Source organism: Vicugna pacos, chromosome 8 (genome assembly GCF_048564905.1).
Source record: "Vicugna pacos chromosome 8, VicPac4, whole genome shotgun sequence".
In the NCBI taxonomy this organism is placed as follows: Eukaryota; Metazoa; Chordata; class Mammalia; order Artiodactyla; family Camelidae; genus Vicugna; species Vicugna pacos.
Window position 1 is genome coordinate 25,364,464 of NC_132994.1, and position 15,203 is coordinate 25,379,666.

The 15,203-nt window shown below is 35.9% G+C and overlaps 1 long non-coding RNA gene and 1 other non-coding gene across 3 annotated transcripts in view; both read left to right on the forward strand.

The window, feature by feature from the left end:
- LOC107033197 (uncharacterized) overlaps positions 1-15,203 on the forward strand; it is a 332,749-nt gene that overhangs the window by 20,541 nt on the left and 297,005 nt on the right. The window lies entirely within an intron of this gene.
- TRNAT-GGU (transfer RNA threonine (anticodon GGU)) lies at positions 10,300-10,371 on the forward strand. The gene has a single exon. It is a non-coding gene; the product is annotated as a tRNA-Thr (tRNA).

Sequence of the window (15,203 nt, forward strand, 5' to 3'; positions counted from 1 at the left end):
GGGCTTTTCTGAGGTAAGTGAGGTAAGGCCAGTAAAGTGCTCCACACTGTGTCGACGTAGAGTAGGTGTGCAATGAATGCAGTTCCTGTCTCTTCGTGGGATTCTAGTGAACTAATTGCTGTTTTTTTCCTCACAGTATTGGAGAAATCCAAAAGCGATTTTGAATATTAATGACTTACAAGATAGAAGTTTATTTAGAATTTAAATTAGTAAGTGCTTAGTGCTAATAACAATTCTTTTTGAATTTCATTTAAAATATATTTTGATTTTGAATTCCTTTGGGGGCAAAATATTATTCATGGCTATATCTGCACTGTGCAAACTAAACTAGCTAAAGCTTAGCAGAGCATTCTCTTTTTCCTCAGAATTTTTCCCCTCCTGCCCCATTTTGAGTGTTTTTCTCCACACACACAGAGACACACAGTATCTACTTACAATCTACAGTACAGTTAGTGTTCTACATAGAAAGATGCTACAAGGGTTAAATGAGTTGCAGGAGAATGTATTTGTTCAACTCTTTTAGTATACAGTGTGAATTATTGGTACATCTGTTGTACTGACAAGGTCATGACCTACTTGGGAAAAGATGTATATTATATCTTTGGATCCCTAAGGCCTTACAAGATTTGTTAAGTAAATTACTAAATAAAAGTTGGAAACTTATAGAGGAGCAAGGAAGAAGAGTTGGAGAAAAGGAAAAAAAAAACAAATTTGGTAGTTCTTTGGGGTTGGTTTTCCCACTATTTGCCTCAAAAATGTCTCCTGATCTCTGCATTTGAGCCCCTAGCCCCCAAACTATACAGCTAATTTGCTAACAAACTCTAAACCCTCAGTTACATGAACCAGTCTCAGTAACTGACTGTTCACCTAACTAGGGCTGGCATATAAACTTCCTCTCTCCCTATGTTAGTTTCCTGTTGCTGCCTTAACAAACTGCTGTCAACTTAGTGCCTAAAACAATACAGATTTATTATTTTATAATTTTGTAGGTAGGAAGTCCAGTACAGATCTCACCAGATAAAAATCAAGGTGTTGGAAGACTGTGTTCCTTCCTGGAAGTTCTAGGGGAGAGTCTGTTTCCTGCTTGTTTGAGAATTCAGTTGCTTGTGGTTGTGGGACTGAGACCCCTGTTTTCTTTCTTTTCTCCTTTTTTTTTTTTTGTAGTGGAAGCAAAGATAAGGAGTAGTACAGAAGAATCATTTAGATAATTAACAATCAAAAAAATTTTTTGAAAACTTCATACCATCCCCAGGGCAGATTTTATTGGCTCTACTTTATGATGAAGAAAGGAAGGCTCAGAGAAGTGCAGTAACTTGACTGAGTACACACGAAAGCCAGAGTCCAGCTCATTTAGTCTGACTGCTAAGCCTGTTCTATCATATCTGCTCTCATATCTCTCATATCATATCTGCTCTCATATCTCTCATATCATACCTCTTCTCTCATATCTGCTGTTCTCTGGCTGCATAGGAACTCCAGGCTCTCCCAGTTTCTGGTATAAATATGTCCCAAATATTGTGTGAAGGTAAATGGCATGGGACTTTTTTTTTTAACTTTTTGACCCCCTTCACCCATCTCTCTCATCCTCCTACCCCTCACTTCTGGTAACCACTAATCTGTTCTCTGTATCTATGAGCTTGGTTTTTCATTTGTTGTTTTTTGTTTGTTTGTTTGTTTGTTTACATTCCACATATCAAAGAGATCCTAGAGTATTTGTCTTTCTCTGACTGACTTACTGAACGTAACATAATGGCTTTGAGGGCATTATTGGTGGCTGTCAGCTGAAGGCCATTTCCAGCTTCTGAAGACCCTCTACATTCCTTGGCTTTTTGGTCCTCTTCCCTGTCTTCAAAGCCTGAAACGGCAAGTTGAATCTTTTTCATACTTCCAACCTCTCCTTATACTTCACATCATCTCTCTGACCCACTCTTCTGCCTCTCTCTTCTAATTTCAAGTTCTCATGTGATCACATTGGGTCCATCTGAATAATCCAGGATAATCTCTACAGCTAAATAGCTTTAACTTAATCACAACTGAAAATAATACATACACAGGTTCTAGAGATTAGGAGGTAAATGTCTTTAGGGGTCCCTTCTGCCTACCACAGCCTGTAACTGACAGCTTTTGTCTGTATAATAGTTGTTCCACATTTTGTTTTCTAATTTGTGCAATATTATTTTTAGTTTCTCTCTAAGCCTCAGTATCCCGTCTCAGAACTCTATTAGGCATTTGATTCAAATCTTTTGTCAGCTTAGCTCTTCTGCAATGTAAACTCACTTTTCTCCCAATTTGTTTCAATTCAGTTACATTCAATTCAATTCAATAAGAATTTATTGTCTACTGAACACATTTCTGGTATGATAAGGTAAGATGTGGCATTTGTAATCTGCTTTAGTGGTAAGACATATTCATATGAGATAGAGAAAAATGCTAGAGAGAATATAATCGCCTGTGTGTACGACAGGCAAGGGTGCTAGGAGGGGAAGATTAGCACGCCCAAGTGGGATTAGGAAAGCAAGGTTGTGACTTTGCCTGGCTAAAGTCACTTACAGGATATGATTTAAGGAAAAATGATCAGATCTTTCTGTTTGAAAATATTTCCCTACATAGCTCAATATGTGTTGCTGCACTTTGTCACTATTAGATCCATTTAGCTTAAAAAGCATCCCCTTTTACCAAGCCATCTTGTCGAACTCTTGGTCAGGGTATATATATTCTTAATTGTTCACTAAACTACTTAATTAATCCTTGTACTTTAGTCTGTATCAACTTTCTATAGACCTTTAATGAATATTTCTCCCTTTAAATTTGTTGTCCTATTATCTGAGAGAATTTTTAGCACCAGGCATTTTGGGATCTTAATAGCATATAAGTGGAGTAAATCAGGACCAGGTGGGGGCAAGACTTGGAAAACTAACCGAGCTAGGACTCCTTTTATTCTCTCATGATGCCCCCAAGAGAGATTAACATGGCAATAAGGCTGACTCCTGTGGAGTGTGGCCATAAATCCATATTCCAGTGTTCAAGGGGGTGTAGTTCAAGTCTGAGACAGTCTACCATTAATATCACAGAAACTTCTATGGCTGGGTCCCTATATATCATATCACAGAAGCTCTTAAAATGATAAGTATGGACCCAGCCAGAGAAATATCTGAAGATACAGAAATCTAGGTTTCATTAAGGAGATAAGAGGTATATATATTGCTTGGATCTCAGGCAAATGGACCAGAATTCAGGATAGGGAACTTGAATATAGGGAGCATGGATGAAGGCCAGAAATAGAGACTTGGTATGAATGGTGGGACAAAGATTCCAGCTTGCGGTTTGGGATCACTGTGGTCAGGGAAGATATGAGCTTCTGCTGGTAGGCAAATTCCAGACCTTTGGGACAATGACTCTAATATCCAATCAGATCTCATTCTCATTGACTCAGACAGATTAGGGCTCACTGATTAGTGTTCTTCTGGACCTGCATTTGGCCACGGACATTATAGGCACCAACTGTCAGCCTGTAGGGAATGGGAGGAGCACAACTGGTCTTTGCAATGCTGGGAACACTTTCATGGAAACTTGTTCCATCTGTGTTGTGAAGTTCATCTAATGCCACATGACTCCAGTCACACCTGAATTAAACTAACAAGTTGCTTGCTTCTATAGTGTTATTCCAAGTCTGGACACTGGTCATTACATTCTTTGGTCATTTTGTTAATTTTCCAAGTTAAAATTTTAGATTGAGCTTTGGCAGAATAGAATAAATTCAAATACTCCATGCTCTCCAAAGTTAAAAAAAGAGGGAGTAAGTTCCCTGAAACTTGAGGAATTCAAACATGCATTAGATGACCACTTGGCAGATTGATGCTAAGGCATTAAACATGTGACATTTAAAGGTCCTTCTAATCCTAAAATCCTATCTAGATCAGGATAATGTAAAATGTGTAAACTTCATAGTTTATTTATTGAACACCTTTATTTATTAATTAAAAAAGAGATACTAAAAAGGGATAATTTTCATTAAGCATGCTTGGCTATTTTAAATTACCTTCTTCAATTTAAAATCCCCTTAATACACTGATTACTTATCAGATAAACCAATAATCTATGATTTGCAGCAAAATGAAAATTTATTCAGACATATTTAAATGTTACACATACTCATGTACATTGAGGATCCCTTTTTTTTTAAACTTTTTTTTATTGAATTATAGTCATTTTACAATGTTGTGTCAAATTCCAGTGTAGAGCACAATTTTTCAGTTATACATGAACATACATACATTCATTGTCACATTCTCTTTTGCTATGAGCCTTTTTTTCAAGCATAAGATCCATACAAGTATATTTTATTACAAAGTTGTTTATTTTAATGCTAGAACAAAACTCAAAGTCTGTCTCCTAGTTGCACTGAATTTCAGTGGCCTTTTTAATTGCAATTAAGCTCACAGTTTTGAAAGTTCTTTGGTAAGAAGGACCTATCTGTATTTAAGCTGTATGTTGACTTAGGTAGCGCTGTCACCCGAATAATCTCTGCTTCGCCTGGCAGTCTGTGAAGAAAGAAGTCCATAAAAGTGGTGTGTGGTTTTGGGGTTGGTGTCTATATCTAGGAATGAGGTCCAATGGTAGAAGGCCTTTCTCAGCTTTTGCTTTGGTACCTTTGGTTTAAGCTTGGAATGACAGATTTTATATTTCAAAAGTCATTAGTGATAACTCTCATACCTCATTTTATAAATGAGGAAACTGAGTCACAATGAGGCTGAGTGGCTTATCTATTCATATATTGCAATTCTTCCAGCTCCTTTACATTCACTTTAACCCTGACAGTCCGTTCAATTATTATGCTTCTTTTAAAGAAGAGGAGCGATTGAGTGAATTGGGCAAGATCACACAGTCAGTGGGTGGGGGTCCTGCTGCCTCCACTTGTGATGCTGGAAAATAGCTTTGCATGGTACTTCTTTTCATGTTTATTTCTCTGATGAGTACAAGGTGATTAAATCAAATCTTGTTCATTTGAGGGTAGGTAAAATAAAATTACAATATACCCCATTTATTGGAAAATAGTCTAAGATTTGGAAGTGCTGAAAATAGCTTTTTCCTAAGGAATTTACTAAACTTATGTGCAGTCTGCATTTTATAAATAAATAATATTAGATACCAATCACATGTACTATAATATCTTGATATTTACAGATTTCAGAATACTTAGCATTTTAAAAGCAGATTGCTCTTTATATAATAAATTTCACTTATTGCCTTATAATCATTAGTTTTGATGAATATTGACATATGTATTTAGCATTCAGGAGCAGAAACTTGATAGGAATGCCAGTCAAAAGTTATTCTTAGAATTTTAATTTCATAGCAATGTACATTATAAATTACATTTATTTCTTTTGATCTGCATGTGTTAATCTTTAAAAATATTCTTAACTATCTGCCTAAAGCTGGTGAAAGACTTTAAGATTGTAGCCTTGTCATAGCTTGTATCCTAAGGAGTCACTTTTCTGAAGAAAGAGCATGTCTCTTACTTTTCGAAGTCCAAATGTGAAGATCCTGCAGTCTTTCTGTGGCAACTCAAGAAGAACTCCTTAGTAGAGGGAAGATGTTTCAAAGCTACTTTCCCTGGATGTCCATGACTGTGGCTGTAGTCACTGCTGGGCCCTTCACAACATGTCATCTCTTCTAACCTTACAGCATAATCTTCTAATCTTAGCATTGCATTATGATTGCCATTCTATAAATGGGGAAACTGAGGTTCTTAGAGGTTGAGTGCAAAACCCACTCAAGATATCCTTTCTACCACAACAAACTTCTTATTATATTTCCTTTTGAGAGAGAGAATAAAAGTAAGATCAACAATGGCACTTTACATTTGTGTAGCACTTTTGAGATTTCTCTTCATTTTCTAGCCCATTGTGTGTTATGTGTGCATTACAGTGTTCTCCAGAGGACTAATGTGGTAATGATAATAGTAATATTTGTTAAAAACTTGCTATGTGGCAGGCACTGTGCTTAGTGCTTCATATACATTATCTCATTTCATCCTCACAGCAACCCGATGAAGTAGAAATTATTATCATCATTTTTAAGATGAGAAAATGAGGCTTAGAGAGATTAAATAGCTTGCCCAAGGTTACTGCTGTTTAAACCAAGCAATCTAACTGCAGATTCCAATCCTATAACTGCTCTGCTTGGCTGCTTGCACTGTACCTAAGGCTCTTCTTTCTTATCTACTAACCTTTCTTCTTCTTTATGAAGGGCTTGCAGGGGAATGACTTCTGCACTAGTATTGCACTGTTAAGAATGGCTGCTACTGACCAGTGTCCTCAAAGTTTAGTGTGCATAAACATTATCTGAGATGTTTCCTAAGGCAAATGGTACTAGACAATCCTGAAAATTTAATACTAATCTAATTGCCATAAAATTTAAATGAATTAGAGTTGTGTAGTGGGTAAAACCCCAAAATTTGATATTGTCAACAAATGTCTAAGTAAATAGTCATCTCTTGACTTAATTTTTTATGTGAAAACAGATAAGGTCAGTTGCTTTAAGCAAGCTAAATGGTGCCTAATCTTTGTAATTAATACAGTCATGAGATATAATCAGAAAGGGTCTTTGCTTTTGTTTTTCTGTTTCTTTAAATTTCTTCAGCAGCATTAGCTTGTCTGCTACTGGATGGAAATGTGGTCAATTCTGTGACTTTTCTGCTCTCTCTTGAGGTCCTACAGAGTCTGTAACTCACATATGCAATCTCAGTTCAGTAATGAAGCATGTCCACTCCCATGTATTGGTAAATACTTCTATCTCCTTTTAAATTACAGTTTATTTCCTCTTCTCCAGCTGAAGGTTCTTGCAGGTTGGAAGCTAGGTAAAGAGTGTGGGCTTTACTTTCTATTTCCCTGTTTCAGTGATTCTTATAATGTTGTCCTGTGGACCAGTAGCATCTGCTGGGAAGTCTTTAGTTATATGACTTTTTGGGTCCCACCCAGCCAGACTTAGTGAATTGGAGACTCTGGGGATGGGGCCAGCAATGTGTTTCAAATGACACATGCTAAAGTTTGAGAACCACTGCACTATCCTATGCTTGCTTCCCTCTTCATCCTTCTTAGTAACCTTGATTTCTGTGGTCAAAGCAAAGGGAGCAGGAATAGAAAAGGAGTCAGGAAGGTTACTATTTCCCTGGCATTGTCATAGTTTCTTGTTTTAGGAGCTGGGATTTATTTAAAGTTGACTCTTTCTCTGATGGCAGCTTTTTCAGAGGCCTCACTGAGAATATTCAATCAAATCCCTTTCTTCTCTGCCCTTCTTCCTCCCTACTGCTCTTCATGTGACACCGAGTCTCTCTGTTGGGTCTTATTGCCCTTTCAGAGCCCGTTCAAAGTAGCCCCAGGAGTGCTTTATTTGATGTAGTTTACAGGGTACAATGTTTTTAAAATTTAAAAAGATTACACAATTTTTAAAGGTTATTTTCCACTTATAGTTATCACAAAATATTGGCTATATTCCCCATGTAGAATAAATACATCCTTGAGCCTATCTTACACCCAATAATTTGTACCTCTCACTCCCCCACCTCTATATTGCCCCTTCTTCCTTCCCACTAGTAACCACTAGTTTGTTCTCTATAAATGAGAGTCTGCTTCTTTTTTGTTATATTCACTAGTTTATTGTAGTTTTAAGATTCCATATATAAGTAATATCATACAGTATTTGTCTTTCTCTGTTTGACTTATTTCACTTAGCATAATGCACTCCAAGTCCATCCATGTTGCTACAAATGGCAAAATTTTATTCTTTTTTAAGGCTGAGTATGCAGATGGCAAAATTTTGTTCTTTTTATGGCTGAGTAATATTCCTGTGTGTGTATGTATATATATGTGTGTATGTGTGTGTATATATATACATACACATATATATGTGTGTGTGTGTGTATATATATATATCTTCTTTATCTACATATATGCTACATCTTCTTTATCCATTCATTTGTTGATGGACAGTTAGGTTGCTTCCATGTCTTGACAATTGTAAGTAATGCTATTATGAACATTAGGGTGCATGTATCTTTTCAAATTAGTGTTTTTGTTTTTTCAGATGTATACCTAGGTGTGGAATTACTGGGTCATATGGTAGTTCTATTTTTAGTTTCTTGAGAAATCTTCCATACTGTTTTTCCAACGTGTTGCACCAATTTACATTCCCACCAACAGTGTTCAAGTGTTCCCTTTTCTCCACAGCCTCGCCAACATTTTTTATTTATGTTCTTTTTGATGTTAGCCATTCTGACAGGTGTGAGATGATACCTCATTGTGGTTTTCATTTGCATTTCCCTGATGATTAGAGATGTTGAATATCTTTTCATGTGCCTGTTGGCCATCTGCATTTCCTCTTTGGAAAAATGTCAGCTCAGTTCTTCTGCTCCTTTAAAAAAAAAACTGTTTTTTTTTTTTTGATGTTGAGTTGTATAAGCTGTTTATATAAATTAGATATTAACCCCTTATCAGTGATATCACTTGCAAATGTTTGCTCCTGTTCAGTACATTGTCTTTTCATTTAGTTATTGGTTTCCTTTGCTGTGTGAAAGTTTTTGCATTTAATTATATCCCATTTATTTACTTTTGCTCTTATTTCCTTTACTTTAGGAGATGGATCCAAAAAAATATTGCTGCTATTTATGTCAGAGTATTCTGCCTATGTTTTCCTTTAGAAGTTTTACAGTATCTGATCTTAATTTAAGTCTCTAATCCATTTTAAGCTAATTTTTATTTACGGTGTTAGAGAATGTTCTAATTTTGTTCTTTTACATGTAGCTGTCCAATTTTCCTAGCACCACTTATTGAAGAGACTGTCTTTTCTGCATTGTATATTTCTTGCTGCCTTTGTCATAGATTAATTGACCATAAGTGTGTGGGTTTATTTCTGGGCTCTCTATCCTGTTTGATTAATCTGTCTGTCTATTTTTGAGCCAGTTCCATACTGTTTAGATTACTGTAGCTTTGTGGTATAGCCTGAAGTCAGAGAAGGTGATTCCTCCAGCTCTGATTTTCCTTCTCAAGATTGTTTTGGCTGTTTGTGGGTCTCTTGCATTTTTATACAAACTTAGAAATTATTTTTTCCAGTTCTGTGAAAAATACCATTGGTATTTTGATAGGGAATGCACTGAATCTCTAGATTGCCTTGGATAGTATGGTCATTTTTTTTAACATTTCCAATGTTTTAAAATACAGAAATTAATCAGTTCCTTTATGAGGAAGATTGTCTTTTTTTCCCACTGACCTCTTGCCATTTTCCAAGTATAGAGAAGTCTGTGGATTGATTTGGGCCTTGGTAGTGTTTTCAGGTCTCTAGGTCCAAAGAATAAGATCATGGGACCAAGTAACAGTCACAAAGCAGGTGACACTGCCTGATTATTACTTAGTGAACTGAACTCCTCTTGTATACCACTTTGTATTATCTTAGTTCCACTTCTTCCTGCTGGCTCTGCTCTAGTGATCAGGTCCACAGAGACTTTGACCACATTTATACAGCTGTAGCCTGACGATACCTCAGCCTGGACCAGTTCTTGTTTTCCATCTTGTGTTTCTCTGACTATCTTAGCCCTGCTTGGCTCTCATGCATAATCAACCAAAAGAATAGAGACAGAGGAATTAATGTCCATGGGACCATTCTTGGCTAATAGGGAATATATCAGATAGACATATGTTTCTTCCTTTCAGTGCCAGGTAGGCAATTCCAAAATGCATGTTCATAAAGCTTCTCAAAATCTACTACTACGTACGCTGAGTACCTATTTCCCACAGAGGTTCCCAACTAGATAACACATTTTTGTATTGACTTTCCTTTCTTCCCCACAGAGTCATCCATCCCTCCCTCATGTTCCCTGAGATCAATTCCCAAATAAACTACCTGCCTGGAAGCCTTTTTATCAGGCTTTCAGGGGAACCCAGGCAAAGCCTAATTATCAGTACTAACCCACCTCATTGTCTGACTCTTGAAGATTGGTAGAAACCTAGAGATTAAAAGTTATAAGTTCATATGTAATTGGAGATGTCTCCAAAGGGAATGCCTGTATTTTGTTGGCTCCAGTTGAATAATTTGACACCAAGGATTGAAAATGCTCATTAAGTAGTTCATAAATGTGAATAATAGGAGCCTGAAATACCACTATACTGCTATCCTCCTTTGGAAGCAGAAGACCAGACTAGATGACTTCTTTGAGGACACACTGATGATTTCAGTGACTTATTAGAGGGTGGGATTTTCTTTTTCGCTCAGAAAGATATCAAAAAGGCTTGTCAGGGAGTAGGAGGTATAGCTTAGTGATAGAGCCCATGCTTGGTGTGCACGAGGTCCTGGGTTCAATCCCCAGTACCTCTGTTAAGGGGAAAAACAAAACAACAACAACAAAAAGGGCTTGTCATTTACCTGGGCTCACAAGTTGCTGTACACCAAAGGGATGCCTTACAGTTTGCTTTAATTTAAAAGTGAGATAATCTTACCACAGTTCAGTTTTCCTAGGTGATAGTGATGCCGATGTCACTTCCACCTGGCTTTGTGCTACACAAGAGAAACCATACAAATGTTTTCCCATTCTTAGTCTCAGAAACTTCTGTAGTTGCAGATTAAGGTAGACCCATGGTACCTAAACCCTGGTCTATGGACTGTCTGTAGCAAAATCACTGAGAAAACTTTTTAAAATTGACTTCTGGAAATTTGGATTAGTTTTGGAGTTTGGGCAGTGGTAGGCTGGAGCTGGCCTGTCTTAGTTTGTGAGAGCCCATTTTATACCTCTCTGACTCCATCTTGAGAGACATCACGTTCATAGCTTGAAATCAACTCTAGTGGGAATATTTACTCTATAGAAGTTGGCAAATGTTAAAAATTAGGGATTTTTCCCCTCTAGAGAGCTGGTGTCAAGTGTTTACTAGCATATCACTGGACTGGGGCCAAGGAGCCGTACAGCCTCGGTAAGGAATCTGTTTTTTTAGGAATGTTAGTGTTTTTATTTTTGTTTAATATGAGCTATTTATATGGCAGTGCTATTAGCCTGTTATCACTTTTTTTGGCAGATATTTTAAAGGTATATTTTTTAACCTTTTTTAAAAAAATATTATTATTGAAGTTACTTTTAGTAAATTACCAATTTGACTATATATAGTTACAAGTCTAAAAACATTTATTGAGGTATAGATGATTTACAGTGTTGTATTAGTTTCAGTATATAGCAAAGTGATTCATATATATTTTTTCAGATTTTTTTATAGGTTATTACAAGATATTCAGTATAGTTCCCTGTGCTATACAGTAGGACCTTGTTGTTTATCTACTTGATATATAGTAGTATGTTTATGTTAATCCCAAACTGCTAATTTATACTCCCTCCTCCTTTCCCCTTTGGTAACCATAGTTTGTTTTCTATGTCTCTGAGTTTATTTCTGGTTTGTAAATAAGTTTATTTGTATCACTTTTTTAAAAGATTCTATTTATAAGTGATATCATATGATATTTGTCTTTGTCTGACTTACCTGACTTAATATAATAATATCTAGGTCCATCCATGTTGCTGCAAATGTCATTATTTCATTCTTTTTTATGACTGAGTCATATTCTGTAGTGTATATATACAACATTTTCTTTATCCGTTCACCTGTTGATGGGCATTTAGATTGCTTCCATGTCTTGACTGTTGTAAATAGTGCTGCAATGAACATTGGGGTGCATGTATCTTTTTTGAATTAGAATTTTCTCTGGGGATATATGCCCAGGAGTGGGATTGCTATATCATTGGTAACTCTATTTTTAATTTTTTAAGGAACCTCCATACTGTTCTCCATAGTGGCTGTACCAACTGATATTCATAATTATAAAATTGACCAATTTGTGCTATAGCATCTAATGTAAATGATCTCCTCTTTGGCACCTCATTGGGTTTTCTAAAGGAAAACCAGTCTACATTAATTTAATTCCCTATGTGATTTGTACAACAATTAAAATTAAAACTGTACAAAATTAAAATATTTTTCTGGTTTGGTTTAATCATAACTTTTAGACTAATTGTTTTAACAGAAACTTGGAGTATCATTATTCTCTTGAATATTATAACTTAACAAGTGATTGCTATGCCAATCCAAGTGGTTACCATTGCAAGATTTCATCCGGAGTCTGGATATAGAAGGGATGGCCCATTAGATGGGGGTTCCTATTTCTCCTCCCTATTAGTATCTCTAATTGTTAAACATTAAGCATAGTGAGGCTGAAGAATTCAGTACCTATTTACAAAGAGGACTGTGATTCTTAAGACAGTGCCTACTGTACCTGACAACAGTGATTTAAAGACTAATTAAGATGACACAAACCATTGCCAACAGTGTTAATGCTGATAAATCTGGAATATAAAAATCACATTTTGGTTTTAATATAAAAGGGGAAGTGCTAAATTGTTAAATGTGGTATAGTGTTATCAAAATTGAATTAGATGTGAGCAAACATGCATTCTGGCCTCTGTTTCATCATTTCCTTTTCAAGTGCCATTTGTCGACTGATGTAATCTTTTCAGCCTCAGTTCCTTATTCTTGAACCTACTCTATTTATATCACATAATTTATTCTAAGGATCAAATGAGGTAATGTATGTGTGAACAATTTGAATATGTTTCTCTTCAAATGTGAGAAATCATTAATATTGTGTTTTTATTTCAAATACTTAGAAAGGATATTATCTTTTTATTTAATGTAGTTCAGTCACGTATATAATATACGCAGTGTTGATAAATCCCTTATCAGAACTTTAAACGATTGAATGAGTCTTTTGTTTTTAACATTTTTTATTGAGTTATAGTTATTTTACAATGTTGTGTCTAATTCCAGTGGAGCGCACAATTTTTCAATTATACATGAACGTACATATGTTCACTGTCACATTTTTTTTTTGCTGTGAGCTACCACAAGATCTTGTATATATTTCCCTGTGCTATACAGTATAATCTTGTTTATCTATTCTGCATATGCCTGTCACTATCTACAAATTTTGAAATCCCAGTCTGTCCCTTCCCACCCCCTGCCCCCTTGGCAACCACAAGTTTGTATTCTATGTCTGTAAGTCTATTTCTGTTTTGTATTTATGTTCATTTTAATTTTTTTTAGATTCCACATATGAGCGATCTCATGCGGTATTTTTCTTTTTCTTTCTGGTTTACTTCACTTAGAATGACATTCTCCAGGCAAATCCATGTTGCTGCAAATGGCGTTATGTTGTCAGTTTTTATGGCTGAATAGTATTCCATTGTGTAAATATACCACAACTTCTTTATCCAGTCATCCATTGATGGACATTTAGGCTGTCTCCATGTCTTGGCTGTTGTAAATAGTGCTGCTATGAACATTGGGGGTGCAGGTGTCTTTTTGAAGTAGGGTTCCTTCTGGATATATGCCCAGGAGTGGGATTTCTGGGTCACACGGTAAGTCTATTCCTAGTCTTTTGAGGAATCTCCGTACTTTTTTTCCACAGTACTGCACCAAACTGCATTCCCACCAGCAGTGTAGTAGGGTTCCCTCTTCTCCACAGCCTCTCCAGCATTTGTCATTTGTGGATGAATGAGTCTTAATTTGCCATTGACATTTATGGTTACCTTTTTTGGATGCCATCTTTATGATTATGAACTGATTTTCAGAATTTAAATAAATCTCCTTATATATGCATATATTATTTTGTAATTATTTGATAGAAGAATGGTTATATTGCTTAAAATATTTCTATCTAATGTGAATGAAGTAGTATGAATAAGGAAAGTAACAGCTAACACTATGGAGTTCTTACCAAGTAGGAGGAACTATTCTATACAACAGACTATCCAAAATTTTTCAGATGAAAAAATTAAGGCTTAGAGAGAAGAGCTGACTCTTCCAAGTCTTAACAGCTAGAAAATGATAAAGCTAGGACTGAGATATTGTTTCACCTGACACCCAACCCCAAACTCTGAACCAAATGCTAATGCTGCCTTTTGCATTATTCACCTTTGCCTTTATTCTCACCATACTCTCATCTTCATCACTCAATAAAAGTCAGTATGTATATACATATAAATTGTGACGCTCTTAGATAAACGAGTCTTTGGATGAGTAAGTGATCATGGCAGTACATAGTTGGAAGCAATCAGAGACCATTGTCTCTATGTTTGAAAGTGGCTGCAGACTACCTGGTATCCTGACAGATAGTTTATGATTTCTGTAAATCAAATTCATAGTAATTTATAACTGTAATAAATGGTACTATTTTTTCACTAAATCCAGATTTGAAAATGAAGTGGAAATGTCCTCCAAAAGACATTATCATTTCATTTATTGAAGTATTAATGAACACAATTTTTATTATTTTTGAGTGCCTAGACATTCATATTTTTATTTATAATAGTCATAAAAGCCATAGATATTATAATACTCATTTTGCAGATAAGGAGGCTGAGGTAGAGAGCACCTTACCTGTGGACCACATGGTTGCTAAGTGGCAGAGGTGGAATTCAAGTTTGGTTCCCTAAACTCCCAGGCCCATCTTTTTCTCACTAACAACACATAGCACTGTGTTTGTGGAACACCCTGGGGGGATGGTCCTATAATGGAAAGTTTACAATGTGTCCATATTTAAACTTTGAATAATTATCGTATGTAAGAATCACAAGATTTCACATGCAAATCCAAATTTGTGATTTGTCAGGAGGGTCTGAAATAGGGGCTGGGAGGAAGTACTCTCTGCTCCCTTTAGAATGGAGCCTGGGCTCTCATCTTACCACCTTCCCTGTCACTTCTCTTGTCATCAACTACATTACTACCTGACCCGTTTAGAATTGGTCATCTATGGATTCTGTTGTGATTTCAAAGTTTTGTTGACTGAGGACGAAAAAAGCCAAGCCTGTGCTTTGTTTAAGATTAATTAATAAATTGAGGGCAGAGTTGTTATAGTTGTTCTCAAGACAGTATATTTTGGTTCTAAACTGGAGATTTCTGAGAAGATAAATACTCACTCTTGGCCTTCTTCTGGAATTGTAATTGATTGACATGAGTGCTTACTAAAATTTTCATGTTATTCAGATTGTGTCAGTATAATTTTTAGGATTTCTATCAAGTGAAATTTTGGTGATAAAGAATGATGCTTCCATTGAGGGCTTGAAAATGATAAGATCTTGCATTTTGTTTGGAAACAAACATATTCTAAAG